The sequence below is a fragment of the Pelodiscus sinensis genome, chromosome 31 (genome assembly GCF_049634645.1).
Source record: "Pelodiscus sinensis isolate JC-2024 chromosome 31, ASM4963464v1, whole genome shotgun sequence".
In the NCBI taxonomy this organism is placed as follows: domain Eukaryota; kingdom Metazoa; phylum Chordata; order Testudines; family Trionychidae; genus Pelodiscus; species Pelodiscus sinensis.
The window spans coordinates 9,306,526-9,323,084 of record NC_134741.1 but is presented as its reverse complement, the minus strand read 5'-3'; the positions used below and the strand labels follow the sequence as shown (position 1 = coordinate 9,323,084).

Below are 16,559 nucleotides of genomic sequence, written 5' to 3'. Positions count from 1 at the left end.
ACAGCTGATAACTGCCATCAGGCACCACGTGCCCGTATCGCGAGCTGCAGCAGCTCCCACCAGCCACCCTGCAGCGGTTGCCCGAGGCAGGGGCTGTGTTAACCCCTGCAGCGCTGGCCAGCAGCACCTTCCCCCCGCGGCTGCGGGGCCCTGCATGGCCAGCCTCAGCCTGCTCCCAGCGGCACCAGGCTGAGCACCAGCGGCGGTGGCCAGGCAAGGCACATGCCTCCTGCCTCTGCCAGCTCCTTGCGCCCTCCCCCACATTCTGGGCAGGGGCTGGGCCACGCATGTGCCCTTCCCCAGCCCAGGGCGCCGGAATGGCTCGGTCTGGCCTGAGGAAACCCCCTCCAAGGGGAAGCAGGGATGCTGCTGTGGTGTCCCTGAGAACAGTCAACCCACTTGTCTGTTGACCCAGGGGGCAGCGGCCTCTGGCTCATTTCCCCTTCCTCATCTGGGCGGGGACACGGCTGGGAGTGAGGGTGTCCTGTTTCTGAGGGGGCTCTGACCAGTGGGCTGGGACCGGGCTTGGCAGAAATCTTTCCCAGAGACACACAGTCTGGAGAGAGGTTTGTGGGGAAGCATTTTGTAAATGTCGATGGATGTAAACTGTTCCTGCAAGTGGGGGGGTTGAAGCTTTCGTTTAAAAATTTCCTCTGTCCTGTTGTTTCTGCTCTGTGGTGTTATCCCATTTGTCTGGCATGCAAAAGGTCTGTGTCAAACCCAGGCGGAAAGAGCCCCCCTCTTTCTCCATTCAATTCCTTCTCTGCCTGCTCCGGTCTCTCTCAGCCCCAGCTGCTTTGCCTTCTGCCCTGGTGTGTACCCTTCCCTGGCACTGTAATACCATGGGAAGGGATCCTTTGCCAGCTTCTTAACTAGTAGCTCATTTAGGACATGTTTACACAGCAGGGCAAAAGTCAAACTAAGATACACAACTTCAACTACTTGTTTGTGTAGCTGAAGTCAAAATAGCTTAACTTGGCTTTTGGTGCTATGGACAGCAGGTAGTGGAAGGAAGAGAACACTCCCTTTGACTTCCCTTACTCTTCATGAAATGGAGGTTACTGGAGTCAGAGTAGGAAGTCTGCCAACTTGTACTTAATTGGAAATAACAGCTTGCTGTGTAGACAGGCACTTTATTTCCAAATAACACTACAGTGTAGACATGTTCTTATTGTCCCATCACAGAGCTGATGCTGAAGGACAGGAAGCTACAGAGTGCTGAAGGGGAGCAATCAGATACTGATGGGTTTTTCTCCCTTCTTTCTTGGTTGGGAGAATTTGCTTCTGCTCTCCTCTGAGGCTGGAAGTGTCAGTTAGAACCCCAGAGATTTTTCCTATCTGAGAGCTGGAGAAAGCTAAGACTGAATTGCCTTGTATGCAGAGAATGTAACTGAAGGGAGGGCATTGTCTAGCATGGGCTTGAACCTATGATTCTGAAATTGAGTCACATACTCTACCGACTGAGCTAGCCACTCTGTGTGCAGTGTCCCTCCCGCACTACCCTCTCACAGGATAGAGGATCAGCGTGTTCTCAAATGCTTGATTCAAGGCTCTGTCCTGTCCCCAATGGGGTGCTCTGGTCTGTGTGGGAAGGCCTAAGCACACTGGCCTCTTTTACCACAAGAATGGCCCCATTTCAGTCTCTCAGGTAACAGGAGAAGAGTCCGTAGCAGCAAGGGAAGGTCCCCTGAGTGAAACCAGGCAGAAACGCCATGTCTCACGTTCTGCAGCAAGCCTTTCTGCCCTGGCAGGCACTGCCCCTTCTCCCACTGGCCTGGGCCTGGCATCCCTCTCCTCCCAGCACCACAGAAAACCCCTTGGCGTGAGCCTGGGAAAGCTAGAGACCCCAGGCCTGTTGCCTCTTAGGGGCTTGTGCCTTGGCCTCCTCGGCCCATGGCAGCCGGCTCTCCCGGCTGCCCCCTGAGCGCTGCTGGCCAAAGGAGGCAGCAAGGCAGGAGTAGGGAGAAGCAGCAAGTCCCACTGAGGCCAAGGGCTGGGGCTTAAGCCTCCAGCCCCAGCACAAAACCTTCAGCCCGGTCTCTGTTGCTCCCTCCTCAGACAGGAGGAAGAAGCCCTGTTGCCTCAGGCCGGGGGAGGCAACAGGAGGCCTCCTCTCACAGCCTTACACTTTGCTTCCATGCCGGCTAGGGTTGCCAGGTGTCCAGTTCTGAACCGAGCTGTCCAGTATTTGAGCTTTCTGTTCGGGAAACAAACTGAGAAAGTGTAAATGAGGAAATAGAAATGTCGGGTATTTTCTAAATAAGCTGTAATGTCGATTGTGAGGTAGTGTCAAGTGAGTCCAGTATTTCTGTTGAATCATCTGGCAACCCTAATGCCTGCAATCGCAGGGGCCAGGGAGCTCCCTGGCTGGCCGCAGCCTCAGCCACTTCCTGTTTCATGACCCAGGCAGTCCAGGTGGGTCTCTGTGGGGCCCTGAGACATTTTGTTTGCTCTTGTCCAGGTGCAGGAGGCCCAGATTCTGCAACACTCACAGGCCCCAGAGGAGGGGGTCTGGTTTGATGCTTCACCCCATGGCCTGGCAAGAAGCCCCCTAACTTCCCCTGTGCTCTGAGAGCCCCGTTTGCTGTGTGAATTCTGTGGGGTGATCCCCATGCCCCCAGAAAGGAACAGTAACAGAGCCTGCCTAGGACTAATTCTGAGGCTTCCCCATACGGAGGACACACTATTTCTGTTTTCTTAGACTGTAAGTTATTAAGTTGATTTAAGCAATTTCAAAATAGTTTCCAAGTATAGACATGCCCTTATAGTCCCGGTCTTCACAACATCCGCTGGCAAGGAGTTCCACAGGTTGACTGCGCTTGTGTGAAGAAATTCTTCCTTTTGTTTGTTTTCAACCTGCTAATATCATGGCGCACCCTTAGTTCTTCTATTATGGGAACAAAAATAAAGCTGGACCCCAGGACTAGACTTTTTCTTTCTAGAACCCTGGTGAAAGCTGAAAGTGAATTGCTTGTAGACTTAGAATGTGAGTTAAAGAAGGGCATCACCTAGCATGGGGCTTGAACCCATGACCCTGAGATTAAAAGTCTCATGCTCTGCCAACTGAGCTAGCCAGGCTCTATACTGCAGTCTTCCCCCATCACAGGACCATCTCTCCAGTGACAGGTAAAGAGGCCCGTTTCAGGATTTCTTTTAGCGCAGCAGCAAGGGGAGATGGAGGAAAATCAACCCCCTTTCCAAGCTTTGTTCTCACGGCACCAAGTGCGCTGCAGAGAAAGCCCTTGAGTGTTAAAGGGCGTCGGAGAGCCCAGAGCAGAGGGATCCCCTCAACACACACACACAGTCCCAGCCCCAAGACTCCCCCCATCCCGAATCCTGTGCCCTGACTTCTCTACCTTCCACATCCTCACCCCTGTCTTGCACAAGAGAGCGTCCACACTGCCGTGAGAGCTCTTGCGCGAAAGCACAGCGTGCACGTGGAAGTGTGGACGTTTTCTTGTGCACGACTTGTTGCAGAAGCACCCTTGCGCAAGATGTTCTTGCGCAAAAAGCCGCGAGAGTAGACATAGACCTAGGCAGGTTGGGCTGAGGTGGGAGGAGGCAGCGCTGGGGTTGACGCTCCTCAGCGGTGCCTTGGCAGGGACCAGGGCATTGCAGCCACATAGGCCAAGGCCAATGGCAGCACCTCCAGCCTCTGGGACGTCCGTAGCCTTTGCTGCAAGGGGACCCAAAACCAAGTAAGGTTCCCCCCTGATGCCCAGATCCCCCAAGACCCGGCAGCCCCAGCTTGCTCCAACACCTTCTGTTCTCCCCACCCTCTCTCCTGGCCACACACGGCACTTTTTGGTGCTTCTCAAGCCAGGCCCTGCAAGGAGCCACCGGGGCAGGAACCAGCCCTTGGAGCTCGGCTTGCACCGGAACCGGCAGTTTCCCACCATGTCTCGCTTGAGGAGAGGCAACTTGTTCCCCTTCTTCTCACCTCACGTCTCCCTTGTCTCTGTTCCCTTCCAAGGTTTCCTCCGCCTCAGGACCTGCCTCCTCAGGGCGCTGCCCCTCTGCCACTGGGCTGGGAGTGGGAGACCCCACAGTCTCTGCACTTGGGCTGAGAAGTCTCACGGAGATTCGTCTGCTGATGGCGTTAGTCAGCCCGATGGCCAGCCGGGTCCATTCCGTAGCGCTGCCCGAGAGGGAGCTTTCCCAATCTCCACTGGTATTTCCTGGGCCTTTGTGTAGGAGGATTGGGCTTGGCATCTTCTCTGCTGGAAATGCCTCTTCTTTGGAAAGCAGCTCCCAGGAGCTCATGGAACTTCTTCTTCTCAGCTTGGGAAAGGGACAAGCAAGGGACGACGGGACAGGGGTTTATGTGATGATGACAGGGGTGCAGAATCTGGGAATGGAGGGATCACTTAACAAGTGTCTGTCCTGAGGATTCCCTCGGGACAATGAAATTGGCTGCTGTTGTGAGACAGGATCCTGGGCTAGTTGGACAACTGGCATGGCCCAGTCTGGCTGCTTTGATGTTCTGTTTGGCTGTTCGTGTCCCCTCTGGGCAAGGGAGAATGGACCCACCCCGCCATCCTGAAGTGGACAGAAAATGGCCTGTGAAAGGCTAGAGTAGGTGAGCAAAGAGCTTTCTTTTATTTGTCCCTGATGATTTAGTGGCTAGGATCCAGCACTCTCACTGCTGTGGCCTGGGTTTGATTCCCAGTCAGGGAAAACAGCTGCAACTTTTGCAAAACACGTCCCTAGTCAATTTTCTTGCCACGTTACAGCAGCTGAGACCCAAGAGGTTAACTCAGGGCCCCTTTCCCACCTCTCCCTCACTGCTAAAAAAGGGGTCTAATGGGGCCAGCAGCCTTACAGAACAACCCCCACCCCCACCACCAAGTACCAGCCCTTCCCTCCCCCTTGGCTGTGCACTGTCTGGACTTAGGTCTCCCCGGTGCCAGCGTAAGGGCTCTGGAGAGGACAGGGCAGCTCCAGGGGCAGAGTCCTTTTTTCTGCAGTAGTTCAAACCCAGCCCCTTGGTTCAAACTAACATTACTCCTCATTTTTTGCCCTCTGTGCCTCCCCCCCAACACACCCCCTTTCCCACTCCCCTTCCCCCCCGGTAATACAATCAGGACTTTTCCCTGTTGAAAGAACAAACTCTCTGGTTGGGGAATGTAGAACTGGGGAGGGGTTGGGGAAAGGACCTGGGATGGGAGGGGGAGGAGGCTGGGAGGAAGGGCTAAGGCTGGCACCTTCCTCTGGTGATCCCACTGCCTCATGTCAGGGGCCTCAGCAGCACTGGAGGGTGGCTCCAGGGGGAGAAGCTGGTTCAGGGGAACTTGAGCTGCTGGGCCACTGAAGCAGGCCCCCAGCAGCAGCCTCTGTGCAGGGCTCACACGCTCCAGGCCTCCCAGTCATATTGAGTCTCCCCGTGTGGCTTGGGCTCCAGAGCCTGCCCCCCAGCTGGTGCCTTGAGGTAGCCACTGCAGCAGCAGGAATTTGGGCATCAGGTCCCCTGCTTTTGGGGACAGGAAGCCAGGCCAAGGCCCTTTTAGCCACTGGGGCTGTGCAGGCTGGAGCCTCCCCCTACCAGATCTCTGCCCTGCTTCCTGCAAAGCTCACATTTTTGCTTGTTTCTGCTTCCCTGTCCATAGCAGGAAGCTTAAGGAAGGGAAGTCACCAAACCAAACGCCACTGTGGGCAGCATGGGGTTTGATCCCCTGACCTTAGCATTATTAGCACCACGCACTAACTAATTGAGATAGCCAGCCTAGGGGAATACAGCTCACCAGTGGCCCTTTCAAGAAAGGTGCCTCGGACCGCTGCTGGGCGTTCTCTGCAGGTGCCAATGACTCTTCTCTGACAGGGCCACTAGCGACTCACTGTGACATGGGCTGGCTAGTCCAGCTGGTTTGAGGGTTGGTCAAGGTGGCTGGCGGCCGGCAGACCCAGGGCAAAGAGGCAGCCGGAATCTCTTGCTGCCAGCACCTTGCCTCCCAGCCTCTTCCCTGCCAGCAGCAGCTGCAGCCCCTTTCGGCCACTGGCTCAGCCTGGGAAAGGAGGCAGGAATGGGACCTCAGATTGCAGGGTTCTGAGTGCTGAGCGCTGCTCTTAACACCAACCACCCCTCCCTCAACTGGGCCAAACTGGTGCCCCAGTTCATGCCCACTGGGACCTTCTTTACTCGGTTTCCTTCCATCCAGAGCCCCCTTCTTCTCCTGGGCTGCGAGGAGCATCGCTGGGATCCTTTCTCATATCCCAGCACAGGGCCATCTCTCCGGTGACAGGAGACGGGGCCGGGCTGGTGACCTGCTCCACCGACACCTCCCTGCGCCCTGTTCCTCACTGACAGGAGTGTCTTCCTCCCTTGGTTTCACACAGGGTCTGTCCTCCTTCCAGGGAGGAATGCGAATCCAGATGAGTGAAATTTCAAATGAAACATGGATTTGAACTTCCTGAGCTTCATTTGCATAATTTCAAACACCAAGTCCAACTGAGACCCACTAAATCAAACCCAGAGGCCACTCCCACCAGCACTGCATTGAAGCCTTTGCATTTCCATTTGTGCCACATTCTGGGTCCTGCCCAGCTGCCTTCCCCAGTGGGAGGAGAAAATGCTCATGGAAGGGCTTTTTCCAGAAGAGCAGTGCATTGTAGACACAGCCTGAGTGTTGCTCAGCACTAGCAGGAGACAGGGAAGGACAAAACGGTCTAATGGCACCTGCAGCCTTTCAGAACAACCCCCAGCCCCAACCCCAAGGACCAGCCCTTCCCTCCACCCTCCCTGGGATCTGCTGGACAGGTCCAGACGCAGGCATGGGCGAGCCCGGTAGCTGCCCAGGATGTCAACCGATGTGGGGTGCCTGATGGCAGATGCATCCCTTACAGCTGCCATCAGGCGTCACGTGCCCAGCTCCCGCAGCACCTTCTCACCCGCATCCCTGTGGTGCAGGCCAGCAATGCTCTCCCCCACAGACGCAGGCCCCACACGGGCCAGGCCTGCTGCTGGAAACTGTCTGGATTCAAGCCCACCCCAGTGTCAGCCTAAGGATTGCTGGTCTATAAAAGGCGCCTTGGAAATGAGGAAGCAGCTAAAGTGACTCTGATGGGACTTGAACCCACAACCTTTGAATATCTAGGTATGCTTACGCCAGCTCCCTGCAGCTTAGAAGTCCAACGTGCTTTCCATTGCACCACAGAGCCTGATTGATACCTCCACTCTGCTTTGTAGCATGTACATTGCTGGGGGAAAAGAAAGGGGAGCCAGGTCTGTCTCTTTTGGGAGAGCAGGTAGAAAGAGGGAGAGGGCCAATGAGCCCCCGCCAGGGAAAATAAGAGATAAGAACTGAGCTGCACCTGAAGAACATGGGCATTGACCCCACTGCATTTTGCATGCTAAGCAAGTGCTCTATCAGCTGAGCTGAGCTAGCTCTCCTACCTGTGAAAGATGCATCTGCCTCACCTCCCCTGTTCCAGAGCTGCCCGAGGCTCCTTTCTGAAAGGGCCACTTGTGGGACTGACACCCATGGGCCGGCTAGTTCGGAGGTTTAGGACGTGGTGCTCATATCACACTGACGCATCTTAAGAGCAAGCCCTTTATTTCAAACCATAACGGGCTCGCTATTCTGACGTCCCTGCAAACCTCATGGTGCGAGGAGTGAGGGGCGTTTCAGAACAGCGATTTATTTGGAACTAAGTGCTGTGCAGCCAGCGGCAAATTACAAAATAAACTATTTCAAAATTGACTTGAAATAAGCTACCCAATTGCATTGCTTATTCTGAGCTATGGGACGCACCCCTAGTGAGTTAGAGCCCAGCTCTGCCCCCAGCTCCTTGCCCACCCACCCACGTACTGACTCCCTCGCTGCTATGGGGCTGTTTGCATTGGCCTCTTCTCTCTGTAGCCAGGCTTCAGCCAGGACTGAGACTCAGGCAGGAGAATGTGACCCGGCTCCCTGCACCTGGGCCCTGCATTTCTCATCCCTTCAGAGACAGATGACTGTACATTATGAAATGTTGTTGTTGTTGTTGTTGTTGCCTTGGAAACTCCCCACAGACTTCCCCTGAGGGCCCAGGCAGCCGCTCACATTGCACAGCTCATTTCAAGGTGAGGTGCTGTGTAGACACACCCAGCCTGTTGAGGGCCAGCCTGCTGGGGGGAGGCTCTGGTTACTCTCTTTCCTTGTCTCTCTCAGACTGCATCTACACTGCAGGGCTACGTCTACACTGCAGGTTTTTTGAGCTGTTCACTGCAGCTGTTCTTGCCCAAAATCTTGCAGAGTGTCTACACTACAGGCATGTTTTTGCTCAAGTAAATTTATAGTTCAGCATCAGACAACAGGGCTTCTTGTGCAAGAATTATTCCTCTCCCCAAGAGAAACAAGCCCTCTTGCGCAATCACTCATCCACAAGGAGGCAGTGTGAACAGGCAACAGGGGTCTCTCGCTCAAGAAAGCCCTGTGGCTAAAATGCCCATCAGAGCTTTCTTGGAAGGAGAGTGTCCACACTGCCATGGGCTCTCTTGCATAAAAGTACCTTTCTTGTGCAAAAGCACATGGCAGTGTGGACGCACTGTTACACAAGACCTTTGCACAAGAATTCTTGCACAAAACAGTTCTTGAGCAAGAAGCCTGCAGGGCAGATGTAGCCAGGGGGTGTTTGGGTTTGTTCAGTGCCAGCCCCTCCTGTACCCCTGCCTGCCCCAGCCCCTCCCACTGCAGCCTGGGGAAAGGGGAAATCTCCACAGAGACACTCCCAGCTGGGACCCTCAATCCCTTCTGCCCTCAAGGGGAAACCTCACAAAGGCAGCCAGGCCATGGGGGTCTCTGAAATGCTGCAGCCTGTCCCACCTGGCTGTTGCCATGGATCCTCTGTGAGGTCACTGCCTCCCAGCCAATGAGCTGAGGTGCTGCACAAGGCCCTTGTGATGTCACTCCTGCCCCTGGCCAGCCCCTTGGCATGTGTGAGCTGCTCTCCCTGCCCCCCTCACTCAGGGCTGGTTCTGGGGCTCAAGCAGGGAACATCAGAGGCTGCTCAGGGGGCCACATTGCTAGGCCAGGGGCCCTCCTGTGGGGCTGTGAGTGTTGCTGTCCCTGCTGAACGGACACAGCCATAGAGCCTCAGGAGGCTGCAGCGGTGGGAGACACTTCCCTGGTTTCGGGAGGGAGACGAGATGTCAAGGCCCATGACTCAGAGCCAGCTACAGATACCCATGGAAAGCTGATTTTCAGAGGGGTGTGATCAGCCCTTCCTGTGTATCTGGCTTCTTCAAAGGGGATTAATCAGGAGCTAAAAGTTAAAGAAGGAACATTTAGAAGGGTGAATTTCTTTCCCTGACAACATTTTCTCTTTGCCCCAGTGGTCTAATGGACAAGGCACTGGCCTCCTAAGCCAGGGATTATGAGTTCAAGTCCCACCTGGGGTGACAGGTTTCCTTTCACTGACAAGGAGTTTACATCCTTTTGCTCTCAGAAAGGACGCTCCACAGTTGTCTCCTTCCCAGCAGAAGTTGTTCAGACCCCTCACTAGCCAATGCTGGTGTTAGGTGCAAATCTGAGTGCTGAAAGCCCAGGTATTCAAAGTCAGAACAAAGGGACACATTTTGCTCTAGAAGGTCCAGAAGTGACAGCCAGAGGGAGGTGGCTGTAGCAGAGCAGGGTCTGTCGGGAGACAAAGCGGAGCAGGAGTATGAGAAGGCCCATGAGAGGCAGAGACTTCAGAGCAGTGGGGAGGGGGGGGGCTAGATATTTGGTCTGGCAAAGTGACAGAAAATCCCCAGGCCCCGAGCATGGTGTGGGTGAGGCCCATGGGGCAGTTTGCCTAGTGGGGTGGAGAAGCTGGGGTGCTCTGGGAGTGGATAAGGTCCCTGGCTGTGCTGCGCCACCTGCCATGTGTGTGACTCAAACTGTCCCTCGTTCCCTTTTGTGTGTCTGTTGCAGTTCCAGTGTCTTTCCTCAGGCACGTTCATCCGGCAAAGACCCCACCAAGGATCTTGTATCTTCCTTTGTGCATCTCAGCCGCAGACACTGCCAGGGCTGGAAGGAAATTGCTGCACTTTGGGAGTCAAAGGTGTTGTCTGGAACCATAGAGTAGAGCAATTACACCTATCTGGCCAGGGAAGACAGCATGGCTTAGGTGCCTAAAGCACCTGCCTTGTAAACAGACAAACCAGCGTTCAACTCCCAGTGGTGCCTTATTACAGCCTTTGCTCACATTTTCCTATGTGTTTCTGGGACACAGGAGAGGCCTCCCCTGGCCACCCATGGAACTCCTGGTTCAGGAAAAGGCTGATTGGGGAGGAGTGTTGGGAAGAAGGAAACCATGGATGAGAAGCACCTGTTGGCCACGTACCCTCACTCTCCATGGCTGCAGGAGCTGTAGAGGTTGCACCCTCAGGCTCTCTGAACACGGACACCCCCAGGGAATCACAAGGGCATGTGGTGCTGGCTCTCCTGTCCCAGCAATTGCAGTCAGAGCCCTGCCTTGCCAGTGCCAGTCATGGCAGCCTCTGCACCTGCTCCAGGCTTGTGGTTTCCTTCTTCCCAATGCTCCTCCTCAATCAGCCTTTTCCTGAACCAGCAGTTCCATGGGTGGCCAGGGGAGGCCTCTTCTGTGTCCCAGAAACACATAGGAAAATGTGAGCAAAGGCTGTAATAAGGCACCACTGGGAGTTGAACCCAGGTTTGTCTGGGGCTGGGGCTGCTGCTGACAGGGAAGGACCTGGGAGGCAAGATGCTGACAGCAAGAGATTCCAGCTGCCTCTTTGCCCTGGGTCTCAGTGCGCCATGCCAGCCGCCAGCCACCTTGACCAAACCTCAAACCAGCTGGACGAGCCAGCCCACATCACAGTGAGTCGCTAGTGGCCCTATCACAGAAGAGCCATTGGCACCTGCAGAGACAGGTTTCAGCTGCTGGAGGCGCCTTTCTGAAAGGGCCATTTGTGAGCTGTGTTCTGGTTGGCTGGCTAGCTGAGTTGGTTAGAGCCTGGTGCTGATAATGCCAAAGTCATGCGTTCAAGCCCCATGCTGGCCACAGAGTTGTTTGCTGTGCTGACTGTTCTACCTCCCTTTAGCTGCCTGCTATGGACAGGGAAGCAGAAACAGGCAAAAGGCTGAGGATTTTCAGGAAACAGGCCAGAGTGTTGGTAGGAGGAGGCTGCAATCTGCACAGACCCAGTGGCTAAAAGGCCCTTGGCCTGGCCTGCTTTCTCCAATAACAGGGAAAACTCTTCTTTTCCCTCTATTGTGAGTCTACTCATGGGCCTGCTGGCTCAGCTGTTTAGAGCTTGATGCTAATAATGCCCAGGTCACGGGTACAAGCCCCATGCAGACCCCACAACAGCCAAATTAGTTTTTTTTGGGCTGCAACCCCCAAAAAGCGGTGAGAGGGAGCCCTTGGCTGTGGGAGCCACTTGTGCCTGTGGTTCAGGGTTAAATAAGATCTCCCCCAGGAGGTTGCCTGTTCTCTTCCCACCTTGCATTGGCTGGGAATCAAATCAAGCAAGGGGCAGCAAACACCAGGCACTGTCATGGTCTGGGCCACAGATAACGACCCTCTTGGAGCTGTGGTCCTAGGAGGAGTTCCTGCAGTCCATGCGGAGGAATGCCGACATTTTTGGCCAAATGGCCAATGGTCTTGCAAAGAAAGGTCACCTCCCTCCTACTGCCGCATCCTACCAAGTCAGAGCCAAGGTCAAGGAATTGTGGCAGGGGTATGTGAGGGAGGAACTGCATTACTGTGCATGCTCTCGGAGAGGATGAAGAGTGGTGAGAGGCAGCCCCCAGCTGCAGGACCCATTTGTGCCTGTTTTTTCAGGGTTCAAATAAAAGCTCAGCAAGGAGCTTTGATGCTCCCTGTTTACATTGCATTGGCTGGAAATCAAACCCCGGTCAACTGCTTGGAAGGCAGCTATGCTCACCACTATACCACCAATGCCTGCCTGCAAAGCTTCAGGGAAAATTAGTGAGGAAATCCTACATCTGCCATGAGGCTGGCCAGAGGCGAGAGGGTGCCTGTGTGGTTTGGGTAAAGCAGAACTTCTTGGCAATTAGGCAGAGACCAGAAGTGGTGATGCTGGGCTAGTGGCTGCCCTGCACTCTCCGTGGTGTGAGGAGCCGGGCGGGAGAGGAGTCCCAGAGGTTGTTGGGTGGGAGAGTAGAGTTTATCAGACTTTGGGCTAAGCTCTAGAGCAGCCAAGGGGGAAGTGACTTCTGGATACTCTGTGTGGCCCAGGGATGCGGACCAAGAGCCGTCCTTGTGTTCTTTGCCGTATAGTGTTGTTTCTGGGTCCTTTGCCTAAGATCGAGCACGTCTGCCTTTCGGAGAGCCATGTCACAGGCACAAGCCCCCAGAGACCCCTTCAGGGACACATCACAGGACCAAGCAAGGGGCAGAAACACTGGGCACTGTCAGTGTCTGGGCCAGAGATAAAGACCCTCTTGGAGCTGTGATCCGAGGGGGAGTCTCTGCAGGCCCAGCAGTCCAGGTGGACGAATGCAACATTTATAAACATAAAAACATCAGAACGGCCGTACTGGGTCAGATCAAATGTCCGTCTAGCCCAGTGTCCTGTCTGCCGACAGTGGCCAGCACCAGGTGCCCCGGAGGGGGTGGACTGAAGACAATGATCAAGCGATTTGTCTCCTGCCATCCGTCTCCAGCCTCTGACAAACAGAGGCCAGGGACACCATTTTATCCCCTGGCTAATAGCTTTTATGGACCTAACCTCCATGAAATTATCTAACATATGGTCCAATGGCTGATGGCCTTGCAGAGAAAGGCCACCTCCCCACTCCTGCATCCTAGACCAAGTCAGACCCAAGGTCAATGAATTGCGGGAGGGGTATGTGAGGGCCTGTGAGGGCAGGTTCCGCTCTGGGGAAGCACCACAGCACTGTGCATACTGTGAGGAACTGGACCGAATCCCGGGGTGTGGGGAGCCCCTGTCTCCAGGGATAGTTGAGGAGTCTGGGATGGAGACACCTGGGAAGCAGCGGCTGCAGCTTCAGGATGACAACGCTGATGACCTGCAGCTCCAGGGGATGCAGGAGGACTCCCAAACGTCTTCAGGCAGCGGGGAGGGAACATCAGGTGAGTACTGGGAGGTTGCAACACACAGGACATGTCTACACTCGCAGTCTCCTTCAGGAGAGGGATGCAAATGGAAACATTCAAAATTGTAAATGAAACCGGGATTTAAATATCCTGCGCTCTATTTGCATAATCGTGTCCGGGTGCTGTTTCAAAATACTTTATTATGAAATAAAAAACACCATTTAGATGCAGTTATTTGGGGAGAAAACCCTTCTTCCGAAATAACCCTTAAGCACTCCCCTCTGGTCTGGACCTAACAGCAGTGTCAGCGTTTGCTAGTCGGGGCTCTGGACAGCACCTGCACAGAGGGAGATGGCAACTGTGGGACGCCCTGGCCAACTGTCCCAATGTCTCCCAGCAGAAAAGAAAACAAAAGAGGCCAATGCAAACAGCCCCTGGCAGCGAGGGAGTCAGCACGTCGGTGGGTGGGGCAGAGCGCTGGGGGCAGAGCTGGGCTCTAACTCGCTGGGTGACCTTGGTCCATTCAGTGAACCTCTCCCTGCCCCCATAGCCCTGTCTGTACAGCAGGGACAGCAACACTCACAGGCCCCGCAGGAGGGGGCTGGTTTAATGCTTCACCCCAGGGCCCAGCAATGAGCCCTCAAGCTTGCCCTGTTCTGGAGCCAGGTTTGCTGTGTGAATTCTGTGGGGCGGGTGAGGTCAGGCCTGGGCACTGGGATTATTTACCACTTTCCCTGATCCTGGGACACTGCTGACTTCATAGCTGTGGTGGCCGAGTGGTTAAGGGGTTGGACTAGAAATCCAATAGGGTTTCCCTGCGCAGGTTCAAATCCTGCTCACAGCGAGGCCTGTGTTTTGGCCATGCCCTAACCAGGGCAACAAGCTGCACAATCCCTGAGCCACTCTCCCTGTCCCCAGTCAATCCCTTTCTGCGCCTTCCGAGAGAGACACAGAGCATGGTGCCTCATTATGGGTCCCTGGACTCTAGGGAAACGCTCAGCTCCTGCAGCCTCTGCACCTTGCTCAGCCCTACCCCATGGCGCTGCTCTGCTCCAGTGTGTCATAGGAGTTGAGTGAGAGAATGGAGCGTCTGGGCCTCCCCCAAAGGTCCATCCATGAAGGGCAGAAATGTTGGGGATATGATGTGGGTCACTCCTTCCGAGGCACACAGCCCCCCCCCCCCACTCCCCCGTGTTGGGAGCAAAGGGTCTAGAGAAGTATTGGGGGGGGGGGGTCTTGTTCCCTGCTCTTGCTCTGCCTTGGGCAAAGAATTAGTAACAGAATATTTGTCCAAGTTTATGTACAGAAAAAAGCTGGCAAGCATGTTTCTGTGGGGTGGTGGTTATCGTGTTTGCTTAATGTGGAAAAGGCTCCTGGTTCAAAGCCAAGCAGAAAGTGGGAACAGGGGGTTCTGCTCCTATTTGTGGCTCCCCAGGAAAACACAGCCCCTGCTGCTTGGGGATAAGCCCAACTCCCAGGCTGTGTAAAGGAAGGAACAACAGGAGCCATGTCCTAGAAAGGAAGGGGCCAGTGTGTGTGAGTGCATGGCCCAGACAGACAGCCCCAGGGTGCAAGGACAGAACTGCTGGACATCTCTAGTGGCCCTGAGCGGGGGAGACATGGGTGCTAGTAACATGCTCATGTGGTGCCATGTTCCAGCACTGCCAACAGGGAGTGTTTTTTGTGGTGTCACCTGATTCCCCCCAACTGTAGCCCTTGTACCTGCCCTGTGGCAAGATAGAGACCCAGGGCCAAGAGAAAGCAGAAAGAGCCCCAGGATGCAGCTCATCTCCCCTTTTCTCCTGCAGCGCAGGTTGTGATAACAGCTCTAAGCAAAACCATCAACTTGAAGTAATTAGCCCCTATTGGAGCATACCAAAGCCTGGGATTGAACCAGGGACCTTCAGATCTTCAGTCTAACGCTCTCCCCACTGAGCTACTTTGGCTGTGATAAGAGGCCTGTGTGGCCTGTAATTCTCTGTCCAGGATGTTTTGCCGCATGTCGTCATGCCCTGCCCAAGAAGGCGAGACTGGTCTTTCCACAGTGCCCCTCCCCCACAGCCCAGAGCCAAGGTTCCCTCTAAGCCAGGCCTGGGCAATACAGGCCAGCGGGCTGGATCCAGCCCATGAAGCCACCCAACATGGCAGCAAGAAGCCTCAGGCAGATTCCCTGCTCGCCCTGCCCCCACGCACAGCTGAGAGAAGGGGCTGCTGGGCCCTTTGTGTCTCTCAGCTGGAGAGGAAAAGGCTTCATGCCTGGTCCCTGCTCCAGGCTTGTTTGTGGCCAATGGGAGCTGCCTGCTTGAAGCCCTGGCCAGTCCCCACAAGCTCTTATTCACCCAGGGGTATGACCTGTACCCCCTGCGCAGGGAAGGGGCTGCCTGAGAAATGTGCTTGGCAGCTGGGAGTGTCTCCCAGTCAGAGCCTGCCTCTGGCACCCCAGCCCCTCCCTCCCCTCAACCCAACCCAACAGCCCTCCCTGTGATGGAAAACAGGAAAGACTTGGCAGGTTTCATTAATACAGATGAGGCTGGTTTCCCTGACTGGGAATTGAATCCAGGCCTCAGCAGTGAAAGTGCTGAATCCTAACCACTAGACCATAAGGGACACATGAACATAGGTCTCTCCTTAACCACCCTTGCCTTTCACAGGCCACGTTCTGTCCCCTTCAGGACATGGGTCCATTTTCCATTGGCCAGAGGGGACAAGAACAGAAACCAAACAGAACATCAGAACAGCCAGACGGGGCCATGCCAGTTGCCCAACTAGCCCAGGATCCTGTCTCATGACAGCAGCCAATTCCATTGCCCAGTGGGAATCCTCAGGACAGACAATTGTTAAGTGACCCCTCCTGTCACTTCTAGACATTCCCAGCTTCTAGAATACACCAGCTCAGGACACCTGCCCTGTCCATCCTGGTTAAATGCCATTGATTGACCTTCCCTGCATTAAATTATCCAGTTCTGTTTTGGATCAAATGTCTTGGGCTGCGCAGGCCTTGAGTCATGGCAAGAGCTGGAGGGGAATGGGGAACGGGTGCAGTCTGGAATGGGAAGGGGGTGTCTGGCACCATAAAGTAGAACAGTTTCAAAGCCCTTCTCATGGAGGGCACCATAGGTTAGCTGGCTAAAGCACCTGTCTTATAAACAGTGGATCTTGGGTTCAAGTCCCAGTGGTGCCTTGTGGTAACCTTTGCTCACATTTACTTAGGCCCTTCTGGGACACAGAAGAGGCCTCCCCTGGCCACCCATGGAACTGCTGGTTCAGAAAAAGGCTGATTGGGGAGGAGTGTTGGGAAGAAGGAAACAGTTGAGAAGCACCTGATGCCCACATTCCCTGACTCTCTATGGCTGCAGGAGCTGCAATGGTTGCTCCCTCAGGCTCTCTAGGCCCTGACCTGACCCCCTGAGGGAATCACAAGGGCCTGTGGTGCTGGCTCTCCTGGCTCTCCTGTCCCAGCAATTGCAGTCAGAGCCCTGCCTTGCCAGTAGCTTCTGCAGGGGCTCCAGGCTTGTGGTTTCCTTCTTCCCAATACCCCTCCCCAATCAGCCTTT

General features: G+C 54.8%; 1 protein-coding gene and 6 non-coding genes across 7 annotated transcripts in view; 2 read left to right on the top strand and 5 right to left on the bottom strand.

Moving 5' to 3' along the window:
- Positions 1-16,559, bottom strand: part of LOC142821521 (uncharacterized) — a 414,847-nt gene that overhangs the window by 27,804 nt on the left and 370,484 nt on the right.
- On the bottom strand, positions 3,006-3,078 carry TRNAK-UUU (transfer RNA lysine (anticodon UUU)). Its single transcript has one exon. It is a non-coding gene; the product is annotated as a tRNA-Lys (tRNA).
- Positions 4,606-4,677, top strand: TRNAE-CUC (transfer RNA glutamic acid (anticodon CUC)). Its single transcript has one exon. It is a non-coding gene; the product is annotated as a tRNA-Glu (tRNA).
- Positions 7,050-7,155, bottom strand: TRNAR-UCU (transfer RNA arginine (anticodon UCU)). Its single transcript has 2 exons — positions 7,119-7,155; positions 7,050-7,085 (listed from the first exon to the last, which is right to left on the bottom strand). It is a non-coding gene; the product is annotated as a tRNA-Arg (tRNA).
- Positions 13,768-13,849, top strand: TRNAS-AGA (transfer RNA serine (anticodon AGA)). The gene has a single exon. It is a non-coding gene; the product is annotated as a tRNA-Ser (tRNA).
- On the bottom strand, positions 14,879-14,951 carry TRNAF-GAA (transfer RNA phenylalanine (anticodon GAA)). Its single transcript has one exon. It is a non-coding gene; the product is annotated as a tRNA-Phe (tRNA).
- On the bottom strand, positions 15,541-15,612 carry TRNAE-UUC (transfer RNA glutamic acid (anticodon UUC)). Its single transcript has one exon. It is a non-coding gene; the product is annotated as a tRNA-Glu (tRNA).